Below are 13099 nucleotides of genomic sequence, written 5' to 3'. Positions count from 1 at the left end.
TCATCTTCATATTCCTGACACCTCCTGAGTAGCGCCTAACGTGGCCATAGGTACACAGTTAGTGGATCCTTAGTGGTTAAGTGGCTTTTCTTGAGCAATGCCCCAGTCCCACCGCAAGCTGGGTGCTGGCAGCATTTGTCGTCTCCACCAGCAGGCGCTGGGCGAAGCTACCTTGGAAAGGGCTGGGCAGGATGCACAGAGGACCCGGCCCAGGAGTCTCCACCTCTCACTGCAGGATGAAGGACAGACCACATCACAGAAACCAGAGGGATGTACCCAACCGCTGAGACACGGGGAGTACAACACTGTGAGAATTTTCCACCTTCTGTTCTCCCCCACTGAGCCCCTAGGGGCTGAGGCCCCAGCTGATAATTCTGATAATCTAATTCTCAACCAGACCTTCCTGGATGGTAATTAAATTCTGTGTTTTCCTCCCAACCCAGTCAGGGGCCTTACCCCCACGTCTGTTTTGCAAAATTCTGGGTGAGCAGCTTGGGAAAGGCAGAGGCATGGAGACCCTCCTCGGCCCGCAGGCACTTATATTCCTTTTGCCACAGGTGCAGGACTGATGACAGGACTGAGTGGCACATCCGTGATGGCTGTCCTTTCCAGGACAGTCACTGTGGTTAGGAGAGCTTCGAAGAGGTGAGCCCTGCAGTGTGTTTGTGGAGGAGAGGGATGGGATGGAGAGCAGGATTCTGACAGATGAGGAGGAAAGACAGAGGTAGGGACAAAGGCCTGGACACAGGAAGATGCATCACACAGTCCAGTGACAGGATGTGAGACTGCCTTCAACCAAGGAATGACCAAAGTACTCAAACAGTGCCTGGGAGTATGTGTGCAGGGAGGGGGCGGGGAGTCCACTCTCACCTCGCCTATCACTGGGCCTCTGCCTATGGAACAAACAGAAACCTGGGGCTAGAGCTGGAGCTAGAGGGCTGTGCCCCAACTCACTACATGGGCCACCTGATTTGTGCAGCCCAGAAATGGGACATTTCCTTATCTCCAAGTCCTGCCTACTTCACCCTTCTATCACCCCCTGCCAGGCAGGCCACCATCACATCTGACCAGCCCCTCCCTGATCACTCTCCCCCAGCCCTGTTGCTTCTAGTACATTCTCCACACACATCTGCACATGGCCACCCCACACCCAATTCCCGGGTGACTTCCCAGAGCCTTTACATCCAGAGTGTGGTGATAAAGCCCTCTGTGACTTTGTTTCCCATCTCTCCAGTGTCATCCTCTTGTCACACAAAGTCCCCACGATTTCCTGCCTCATCTCCGAGCCTTTAGCTCAGTTTATAATTACAACCCCCTCCCAACAGTAATAAGCAACATTTCTTCTATGTGCTTAATCCCCATGGGAACCCCACGTGGATGAGGAACAGAGAGGTCAAATGACTTGCCTGTGGTCACACTAGCTAGTAAGGGCTCAGAAGGATTAGCACCCAGCAGGCTTGTCTCCAGAGCCTGGCTTCTTCACCACTGGATGGCAGTCCCTTTGAACTTTCTATCGCCACTAGCAGCCCCTCCACATCCCCCTCCACCCCATGTTCACTGGCAAGCCCCCGGCACATGTGAAGTTTCTGCCTGCATGACACCCCTCTAGGAAGCTTTCTCAGCGCCCCACACCCTGGGTTGGGGTTGGGGTTGGGGCATGGGGTCCCCTACTTTGCTGCACGTTGGAATCACTTTGGAATCTCTTGTAAAAACTACTGATGCTTGCATCCTGCTCCCTGACATTGTGATTAAATTGGTACTGGGTGCCCCCCAGATGACTGTAAAATACAGCAAACTCTGGTAACCACTGGTAACCATTCCCAAACTGGAGTGGGCGTCAGCATCCCTGGGAGGGCTCATTGAAAGAGACAGCTAGGCCCATCCGCCGGGTTTCTGATCCTGCACATTGGGGTTAAAGCCACTGAGCTAAGCAGTCTTCCAGGTGCCCACGTGTTCCCAGATTGCCCAGTGCTAATCAACATCTCCACCCTTATCACCTCCATTGTAACTGTCTGTGTGCTCCTGGGCCACCTCTGCCGGGCCCAGAGCTTTCTGCTCAGTTATCTTTGGTAGCGGGTGTCAACACGTGTTGGATCATTGAATTCATTAGATACCAGGCAGGCTTCGGCGGTGATGGGCACTCTGCAGCAATCTTGTTTCTGAGGACCTGTTGTTATAACCAGTGCTGTCCTTTACTGAGCTCAGAAGGGTAGAGTAAGTCGCCGCTGAGGCCACATATGGAGAAAAGGCAGAGCCCAGATTCCACGCCGCAGCCTGGCTCCCAAGCCGACACTTCTAACGGCTGTACTGAGAGGCCCTTTCCTAGGTGACCCAAATCCCCCCCACACACATACACACACTCCCCCAACTTAGACTCCCATAGGGTTTGTGAGCCCAGGACTCCATCTATTGGTGAGTGTGAGCAGCATTTTTTAAATCACTAAATGTTGGGCAGAACTGAACAAACTAGAAATAGATCAGAGCGTATCCATGTAGTAAGGATAAGTATTGTTTAGAAAAATACATAGGTGCGTAAACTACACTGATGCAAAATGCTGGTCCAACTGTGGGTCTTGGTCAAAAAAGTCAGCCAAACCCTAGCGTAGAGGAAAGGCCTCCACCAAAATCGCCCTGCGGCTGAGACGCAGACGGAGTTGAGCGAGGCCGCCCCCTGCTGGGCGCCGCCAGCACTGCACCAGAAGCCCTCAGCAGCACTAGGGGTGTGGTGTGGGGAGGCGGGACCAATTTTCTCAGGGGACCAGATCAAAATACAAAAATTAATGAATGAATGAATTAAACAAAGTGTTCATTCATTTTAATTTCCAAAATAAACACTGCTCTGGTTATCAGTCCCACACTCAGTCCTCACTTCGTCAAATCGTGTCATCTCCCCGGGGAGAGCTGAAGCTCTTGAGGGCACCTTGGGTTCTTCTACATCCCGCTGAGACCACACGGTGAGGTACAGTGTGGGTGTTCGGCCCTCACTTGCTGACTGGTTAACCAGCACTAAAAAAGGAAATTCTCTTGAGTCACCAAACATTCAGCTAATGATTCTGAGCACCCAGGCAAGAAATGTTGAGGCTCGGGTCTTTTTCATGTCGCAAAAGCAAAGGGGACCGTGGAGTCTGGAACGCATTAAGTAGCTACTATGAGGCAGGTGTTCGCAGATCCTGTTTCATTAAGTCTTTGTTCCTCCCCTCCGTCCTCGCTTTGCAGATGAGCACACCAAGGCTTAAGATCACAAGGCTGACAAGAAGGGGAACAAGTTCTAGAAGCCGGGCCTTCTGACTTCAAGGCCAGTCCTCCCAAGACCAGAGGAGGAGGAGGGTCAGCGAGGACCCTTTTCCCCACAGGGCCTCTTATTCGCCTCTAGCTTTGTTCTGCCTTCTCACTTCTCCCCTAACTGTCCCTGGAAGAGCTAATCCCTTATAAAGTGAGAAGATGTGGGGCCTCCCTGGTCTAGGGCGAGTAGCTGCAGTGGGTTTGGTCATAAACCTCAGAGGTCCCCAAACGCTAACTCCTGAATTTGTCATCTGACTTTTCAAGCACACTTTCATCATTTTTAACATAACAACCTTCTTTTTGGAATCGAATAGGAAGCTTTTCGGTCCTCTGTGCACTGTGATGGTTTTGGTGCGCTTGTCTGTGGGTGGGGAGCTCAGGGGGGCTGAGTAAGCAGAGGAAGAAGGGTTTGGAGATGAGGACAACTTGCGGGAAATAGATGAGCCATGAAGGGCAGAGGAAGAGCAACGTGCTCACAAAATGGCACGAGGGTGGGCACTGCAGGACCCCAGGCCCCATCACATTCCCAAATGCTTGGTGTGAGGTGGTTTTGTAGAACAAAAGAAGGGTTTCATGTCCAAGTTTAAATCCATGGCAGGACAGAGCGCACAGATAGACACAGGAGCCAGGAGGCAGAGGTGGCCCCGGAAACCTAACCCCCAAGCCCACAAACATCTGGAGTTTCAGCTGACGTCTCAGGGAAACCTGAGTTTCCGCAATGGCCTTGTGCTCACCTCTGGACCATGCCAGGCAAGAAAAATGACAAACTTCCCAAGGTGACTCTTGGGAGAACAGAGCATACAAATCACAATATATAATAAGCAACCATACAGAATCAACCCACAAGTAATTATTAATCACAAGCCTCTTACCTCATTACTCTTACGTGCTGCAGACAACCGTCTCTTGGACACCCAAAGAACAGACGGCCCCAGGTGAACCCCTCAACAGTGTGCATAACCATGTCCACCCTTGCCTCCTTCCAGCTTCAGAAGGAAGGCTTCCTCAGTCCACCAAGTTAGTGCACCTGTGCTCTGGGGTTTGGCACCCTAGATGTCCCTGGGCTCTCTCTTCCATCAATCATCCCATTTCCTGTATCCTTACTGGTTCTTCAGCAGCAGCATATACAGGATGTTTGTCTTTACAGTATCTTTTTAAACTCTTCCTCCAGTCTGTAGCTCCTTCTAGCTCATCCAAACACCCCTTCCCTTCTTTCACCTCAAAGCTCCTGGAAAGAGTCTGTACTTGTCTTCACTGCCTTCCGGTCATGCCTCCCCCCACTCCAAACTGACTTCTGCACTACGTTGCTCGTAAGCAAAGGTCCTTGTTGCTAAACTAAATAGATGGTTATGGGCCCCTATGTCCCCAGGCCCCTCTGCAGCACTGACCTTCTGGCCCTCTGGCTTGGGGAAACTCTAGCTTTCACAGCACCACTCCCTCCTGGATTTCCTCCTACCACTCTCACTGCTCCTTTTCAATCTTCATAGAACAGTTTTTCAACCATTGGCATTTGGGGTGGATAATCCTTTGTTATGGGGATCTGACCCAAGGACATGCTTAGAGGGGGGGGGGAGGGAGGGAGGGAGGGAGGAAGGAGGGAGGGAGGAGAAAGGGACAGAGGGAGGGAGGGACATCCATCAGTTGCCCTGGTATGTGCCCTGACTGGTAATCAAACCAGCAACCTTTCCATGCACAAGTCGATGCTCAACCAACTGAGCCACTTCGGCCGGGCGCATTTATGTATTTAGATGCTCATTTTCTACCCTCAGATTTTTTGAGGGTAATGGACATGTTCTACTGGTGGAGACAAATACCCAGAGTGTCTGGGGATGTCAGGGAGGCATTCAAGGCCCTTTGTCACATGGCTCCCAACTATATCTCCAATTTACTCCCCACTACTCACCCTTTACGCAACTAGCAGTTCACCTATTGAGCCATGCTTTCTTTCTCACCTAACTGCTTTCCCTGAGCTTTGCGCCTGGAATGACATCCTCACACCCTCCACTCTCTACTTCCCTTGATCCCGCAGTTCCTCAACATCCTGCAGACCTAGCTCAACCATCACCCCCTGAACGAGCTCTTCTCCCATTTGTTCATTCACCCCAACACTGCCTTATGGAGCCTTCTCTACCCCCTTTCTGCATTGAGCTTAGTGCTTGTCAGGCTTTGTGACAATGGTTTGTGACACCAGACAGAGCAAGTTACTTGATGGTGAGGACTGGCTTCCAGTCACCTAGTTACCTTTGTGTCCCTGGGGTCTGGCTCAGTGCCTAGCACGTAGCAAGTGTTTACTAAGTGTTTGCCAAACCAGTAAAATTTGCACGGTACAAAGGTAGCAAACTGGCAGCGTGCAGGCTAAACCAGGGCCGCAGATAAGTTTTCTTTGGCCCACACACCTCCTGGCGGAGCTGGACCAAGTAGGATTGATCGGGTTGCAGGGCGGGTGAGGCTGATGGCACAGAACTGGCCTTCATTCCCTTTGTTGACTAACCAACCAGAGAGATGTACTCAGGCAATGCACCAGGCCAAGGATACAAGCGACCACAGCTCCCTGGGGTGCACTCTGTTCCTTACAGCAGAGACTCACCTGCAGCTCCAAAGTCTCAGCAGCCTGTACAGAATGAGGGTGGGAGCCCCAGAAAGCCCCGGGCCCTCTGCCTCTTATCCCATGCCAGAAGGACCCAGGGGATGGGCCGTCGGAGGAAGGGGACAGCACAGGCCTGCCCTATTTTTATTTCTTCCTGTTCCAACAGGTCTATTCAAGCTCTACATTCAGAGGTATGACCATGGCCACACAAGAACATCTACAAATCAGAAATTTCACATTTATATTTTAAAAATCCAGACTTGTTTTCTGTTGAAAAACCCATAGATCTGCCAACATCAAGCCTGTACTCTTATGGCAAGGGATGCAGCTTTCCCCTGTGGACAAAGCACATGCTCTCTCCAGCTGGCCAAGCTCCCCGCTTGTCTGGCCCAATGCGTTACTTCCATGACTGGCCTTGCTCCTGTAGTCACTTGGGTCCCTAACTTCTAAAGGGCTTTGAATCATCCTATGCTATTCTGTTACCTTACGCAATTGCCTCATCCCCATCCTGGTGGCAGGCCTGAAAGTAATATCCCTTCATATAGATGAACAAAGCGAGATCCAGAGAGGTGAGTGACCTTGGTAGGCCACGCAGCTGGTTGGCAATGAAAGCAGGACTCAAATCCAGATCTTGGGACTTTTTTTTTTACCACTCCATGCCAGTTATCATATACCCAAATGGTTGTTTGCTTGCTTGAAAGTACTTCACTTCTGTTTCCAGAATGCTGCTGTGAAACTGTCCACAGCCTACAGACAAGTTTTATTTGGTGTACATGCTTCCTAGCTGAGCTAGCCAAACAAGGACCAGTGCAGGGCTGGCAGGACTAATGGCATGGACTTGGCCTCCATTCATTTTTGCCTTATAACAATCCCACATGGTGAGTACTATTATCCCCATTTTATGGGTGAGGAACCTGAGGCATACAGAGGCTAGGTGAATGCAAGACTGATATTCTGATGTTATACACTAGTTTGGTTCTATCGGTTGTTAAAATAATGACTTTTTTTTTTTTTTTTTAATATATCTTTGTTGATTTCAGAGAGAGGGAGAGGGAGATAGAAACATCAATGATGAGTGAGTCATCAATCGGGTGCCTCCTACACGCCCCTGACTGGGGATCAAGCCCACAACCTGGGCATGCGCCCTGACCAGGAATCAAACTGCGATCTCCTGGATCCTAGGTCTTTGCTCAACCGCTGAGTCACGCCGGCTGGCCCGGTATGACTTTTTTTTAATCCTCACCTAAGGATATGTTTTACTGATTTTAGAGAGAGGGGAAGGGGAAGAGAGAAACATCTATTGGTTGCCTCCCATATGCGCCCCCACTGGGGATCGAACCCACAACCCAGGTATGTGCCCCTGACCAGGAATCAAATTGGCAACCTTTCGGTGCATGGAACAATGCTCCAACAGAGCCACACCTGCTAGGGCTAAAATAATTACATCTTTAATTGCAGTTGACAAACAGCCCTTGCCCTCAGCCTCTACAGCACGTTCCCCACCACCCCGTGGCTCCCCCAGGATCCGCAGCCCAGTAATGACTGGGCTACTCCCAAACCTGCCACAGGAGCATGTGCCAGCCTCACTCCCAGTGCTAGTTATGGCTGGTTGGTGTCTGTGCTGAGGATTTGGAATATTTCACTGCTGAGTGGTAAGTTCACATTTTTAATGGTACACTTTAAAAAAAAAGTTATTTCAGAGAGAGGTAGGTAAAGGGATAGAATCATCAATAATGAGAGAATCATTGATCGGCTGCCTCCTGCACGTCCCCTACTGGGGATCAGCCCGCAACCTGGGCATGTGCCCTGACCGGGAACCAAACCCTGACCTCCCAGGTTCATGGATTGATGCTCAACCACTGAGCCATGCTTGTTGGGCAACTGCACACAATTTTAATATCACAATAAACAAATGTACTCTGCCAAAAGCCCAGAGAGCTTATCAGAATCTAGCCATCTACTTTGGGATGTGGAAAATTACTAAATGGATGAAAGAGAAGAGGTACTACCCAGTACTGCCTCAAGCCAAGGTCCCAACCCATTTTCTGCCCCAGTACCTCAGCAGCAACAGTGACAGTGACTTTCACTGCTCGCAGCAGATCACAAGGGAAAGGAGCACATGCTATGAGAAACTGCCCCAACCCCTCCCAGTGTGACTCACTGCCCAAAGGATGCAGTTAGGGCCTCTTGGCAGGATATCTGCTATCAGAAACGGTCCCCCAGGGGTAGTTGCAAACTTTCTGGGCAAAAGCCAGGGTCAGGTCCCAGGAGCTCACAGGCTATGGTCCTGACCTTGCCCTGAGGGCAAGCACTCACATTTCAGTGGGCAATGGTTGGTTTCTTTCTGAATAATTTTCACCCTGGGGTGGCAGGTTTGAATAGCATGGAAACCTCAGCAAGTCACATTTCTTCACAGAGGGTAGGTATGGGCAGTCTGTACTCAAGTGAGGAAGTTGGTCATTCTTGTCTTCAGTTATTGTCATATTGGTCTCCTGAGTCCCTTTTCATAGCTGGGTTGCAACTTCCTACCCTTTAATCCTGTTATCTAAACCTAGTTTCTGCAGATTAACAGCTGAAAGCATGGTACCCTCAATTCTAAAGGTAATTGGCATTTTTTATAAAAGCTTTATTGATATATCATTCACCTACCATAAAATTCACCCTTTTAAAGTATTCAATTCAATGGTTTTTAGTATATTCAGAATGGTGTACCATCACCCATGGAATTTTAGAATATTTTCTTCAACCCCCCCCCCAAAGAAACCTCTTACCCATTAGCAGTCACTCCCTATTTTCCACCTGTCCCCAGCCCGTGGCATCCACTAATCTACTTTGTTTCTATAGATTTGTCTATTCTGGACATTTCCTATAAATGAAAAAAATACATGGTCTTTTGTAATTGGCTTCTTCACATTTTTCAAGTTTTACCCATGCTGTAGCATGTATCAGCACTTCATTTATATTATGGACAAATAATACTCAATGGCATGGTTACAGGACACTTGGGTGGTTGCCACCTTTTGACTACTGTGAATAATGTTGCTATAAACATTTGTGTACAAGTTTTTGTGTGGACATGTTTTCATTTCTTTGGGGTGCATACCCAGGAGTGGAATATGGTAACTCTGTTTGACCATTTGAGGAACAAACCATTTTCCCAGATGGTTGCGCCAGTTTGCATTCCCCCGAGCAATGTGTGAGGTTCTGATTTCTCCTCTTCACGGCCATTTGTTGTTTAACCTTCTGATTTTATCTGTCCTTGTAAGTGTGAAGTTGTATCTCATTGCAATTTTGATTTACATTTCCTTGATGACTAATGATGCTGAGCATAGTGTGTTATGACGAATTGTGTGTCTTCCTTGGAGACATGTGTATTCAGATCCTTTGTCCATTTTTTATTGTTAAATTCTAAGAGTTCTTTGTATATTTTAATACATGTCCTCTATCAGATATAAGATTTCCAAATATTTTCTCCCGTTCTGTGCGCTGTCTTTTCACTTTCTTAAGGATAGCATCCTCTGAAGTACAAAATTAATTTTGATAAAAGTACAATTTATCAAATTTGGTTTTTGCTATTGCTTGTGCTTTTGGTGATACATCCAGTAAGTGCCGAAGGCACCTAAAAGGAATCAGCTTCAGATCTTACCCATTCCGACTAATACCATCTGGAGAGTCATAAAGAGCTTTTATTCTTTCTACATGAGGCAGAGAGAAAAATTAATTTTATTATGAAATATTTAAGATATACATAAAGGTACAAAGAATAACATACATCCGTGTCCCCACTGCCCAACTTAAGTTTACCAATAAAGCCCCTGTTGTCCCCTCCCTACCTCCACTCTGGAGGTAGCCATTTACCCTAAATTGGTGTTTATTATGCTCACGTATTTCTTCACACTCTTACTACATATGTATGTTTCCTTTATCAATTAGTAGTACTCGTTTGTCTCCTTAAACTTCATATAAACAGCATTATGTGGCTCATATTCTGCTATTGCTTTCCTCCAGTGTTGAGATTTATCCATGTTGATATAACTGGTATAAGTGTATAAATATAGCTCTAGTTCATTAACTTCCATAGTGGCTGAACATTGTATAAATATATTGTTTATCCATCCTATAGATGGATATCCATGTTGAAATAACAAAAAACTAGGCAAAATGACACTAAACACTTTTGAGCACATAAACTAGTTTCCCTAGAACTGTGGCTTTCTGTATTTTTTTGACTGAAGCCAACAGTAAAAAATACATCTTATATCTCACCCTATGCATACATATATTTGTGTGTAGATGTATATCAGTATATAACAAAAGTTTCACATAGCATTGCCTCCTATGTTTTATGTTGCTATAGTTCCTTAAATGTATACACAAAAGATGATTTATAGACACTGAACTGATTTCATGACTTCTCTATATAGGCTACTATCATAGTTTAAACGCTGCTCAAGAGTATCATTCCAAGGAGTGGAACTGCTGGGTCATGGGGTGTCTTGGCTCCGGTTGCCATAACAAAACACTATAGAGTGGGTGGCTTAAACAGTAGACTTTTTTTTCTCAGTTCTAGAGGCTAAAAGTCTGAGATCGGTGCTAAGCATGGTTGGACTCAGGTGAAAGCCCCCTTCCTGTCTTACAGGCCGCCTTTCTTTGTCATCCCATGTAAGACTCTCCTTCTCTTTTGTAAGAGCGCTGATCCCATCATGTAGGCTCCACTCTTATGATCTCACCTAAACATAATTACCTCCCAAGGGCCTCACCTCCATTGGGGAGTAGGACTTTTTAACATATAAATTTGGAGGGGACACATTCAGTCTATAGCTTGAGGTATACACATATTCCGCTTTACTAAACAATTCCACTCTTCTCCAAAGCAGTTGTAACAAATTATGCTCACAAAAGAAGACAAGCAGTGGTCACTGTTCTGCCTCCTTGCTGGATTTATGTGATTCTACCTATGTGAAATGGCATCCTGTAATATAAGTATGCATTTCCATAATTAGTAGTGAGCCCGAGCATCATTCCTATGTCTACTGGCCACCTATATTTTCTTTTCCCATAAACTATGACACAGGGAATCTACCTACAGAAAACGTTTCCATGGCGATTCCAGAGCCTGAGTGGCAATGCATATTCAGGTGTGCGGTTCTGGTGTTTAAATCTGCAACTGTCAAAGAGAAAAGGGGGCCAATCAAACATTCCCTTCTCAGGAAGCCTTTCTTTTCAGGCCAGAGCAAGGAGAATCAGCGGGGGTGGGGGAAGAAGAAGAAAAGCCAGGTAAAGGAAAGAGGTTTTGTTTTTCTTCAAGCTAAAAAGCCCTAATTTGAACCACAGAAAAAAAATATTCTCTTGCAAAGTCTAGCTGTATAAATCTGGATAAACTGTTATTCTTCTGTTCTCAGTCTTCCAATCTGCACCACTTCTTACTCCCATGTGGAAATTTTGAAATAAACATTCTTTTAAAACTTTGAAAATAGTTTGTAGAAATTCAAGGTTCTGTGGTAGTCATCCAATGCTTTCCAAAAGCTTAAGTGAGATGATAGAACTGTAGTACTCTGAACAACTTTTTGGAATAAGCAATTCTCCTGAATTCCTGCTTTAAAAGCCTGATGGCTCTACAGAACGAATTATCTCCTAGGCAATTATATCCTATCCACTGCCCTTTCAGTCTCAGAAAAGAAATTCTTCATTTTACAGGTATAGAAATCAAATCCCTCAGTGCTCAGATGGCCTTTCTGGAGCCTCCTGTTCTCTGGTTCAGGCTTTTTATACATTAGTAACCCCACCCTCCGGGTCTGATCCCCCTCATGCTGCAGGTGCCAAGATCCACCTTCATGTCAGACTTGCTTTAGACTCAGTCACAAGAGTGAGGGCTCAACAGTCCACTACACTTCACCTTCCCACTCTTAGGATGAAGCAATCATGGAAAGGAAGCAGATGACTGCTCTGCGATGTCTATTACCAAATCACAAAGGAAAAAGCTGGTACCAAACAGCTTCCTTTACCGAAGAATAATTAGCTAGATAGATATAATTTACAACCAAAGGGTGTTACCAACCAGTAGGCCAGGATCTGGAGCGGATCATATCAGCTGCTGCTGCCACACTTTCCTTCTGAGGTTTGACTTCGCTGCCATCCTTCAGTCACATCTGCCCCACCAAATGGGATCTGGAGGCTTGACAGAAAGAGATCCCTGCTGCCCAAAGCCATCTTTAGCTAGAAGGCATGCCACCTGTAGAGTAGCAGTTGAACTGAGCCAACAGTGTCACAACCTCTGCTGAGCCAATGGGTGCTCTTTCTGCGTCGCTATGAGGTTTGTGATCATCACTTGCATTTTTTACTGAGCTCTTTGCTCCTTCCAGTGTTTACTACTGCCTTCCTCGCCTCAGGTGGATTCTCCCAGCCAAAGCTCCACTGTAGCCCAGGACCTTCTCTAATTCTGTGAATCAGTGCTCCCAAACATGGGGTCAAGCAAGTGAAGACAATCATACCTAATGACCTAAAAGGGTTGCTCCTTCACTGATCAGTAACATGGTTAAAACAAAACCTAGAAGAAATTCACTTTGGTTGCAAAATTGGAACTGAAGAGATATTTTTATATTTTGTAAAGATTTATCTATAATTGTTCTCCATTCAGACTAAAGTTCTAAATAGTTGTCATCTACTGTGAAAAACATACAAATAAGGGAAGGCAAGGCCAAAAGCCAGCAAAGATAGGAGGAGGAAGCCGGAATGAGATTAAGTACTACCCACGGATTATTTTACTTACTCATGCCTTGTCTAGCTTCGGAAGCACAGCACCAAGGGCAAAGGGGTTAAAAAGCAAGGCCTTGGGTAAATAAGTTTCTTCTCAAGCCCATGGAAGAAGTGTCTCATAGCACTAGCATGTCTAGGTCTCAAATACAAGATAGTATAGAAGAACCATTTCAAAAAACTGAAAACATTTCCTAACTGTTAACAGGTCTCTTCCTAGTACAAGTAAAACTAAAAATTCTTAGGAACACTAAGAGACCCAGGAGCGCCTATTATAATCAATACAGGCCTCACTTTCCCCGGTTCCTCATTCTCCTTTACGTGAAGTTACAAAAGGAACAAGATGTTACTGTGGTAGTTCCTATCATTTTGATAACCAAATTAGTGCAGAAAAATTATTCAGGCTATTTCTGAAACACCCTGTATTTGCTTCAGTGTTCAACCATGTGCAAAGTGCATGCAGTCATTGTGTCTTGC

This window comes from Miniopterus natalensis, chromosome 7 (assembly GCF_054644295.1).
Source record: "Miniopterus natalensis isolate mMinNat1 chromosome 7, mMinNat1.hap1, whole genome shotgun sequence".
Classification (NCBI taxonomy): Eukaryota; Metazoa; Chordata; class Mammalia; order Chiroptera; family Miniopteridae; genus Miniopterus; species Miniopterus natalensis.
Note: the sequence above shows the minus strand (reverse complement) of the source record.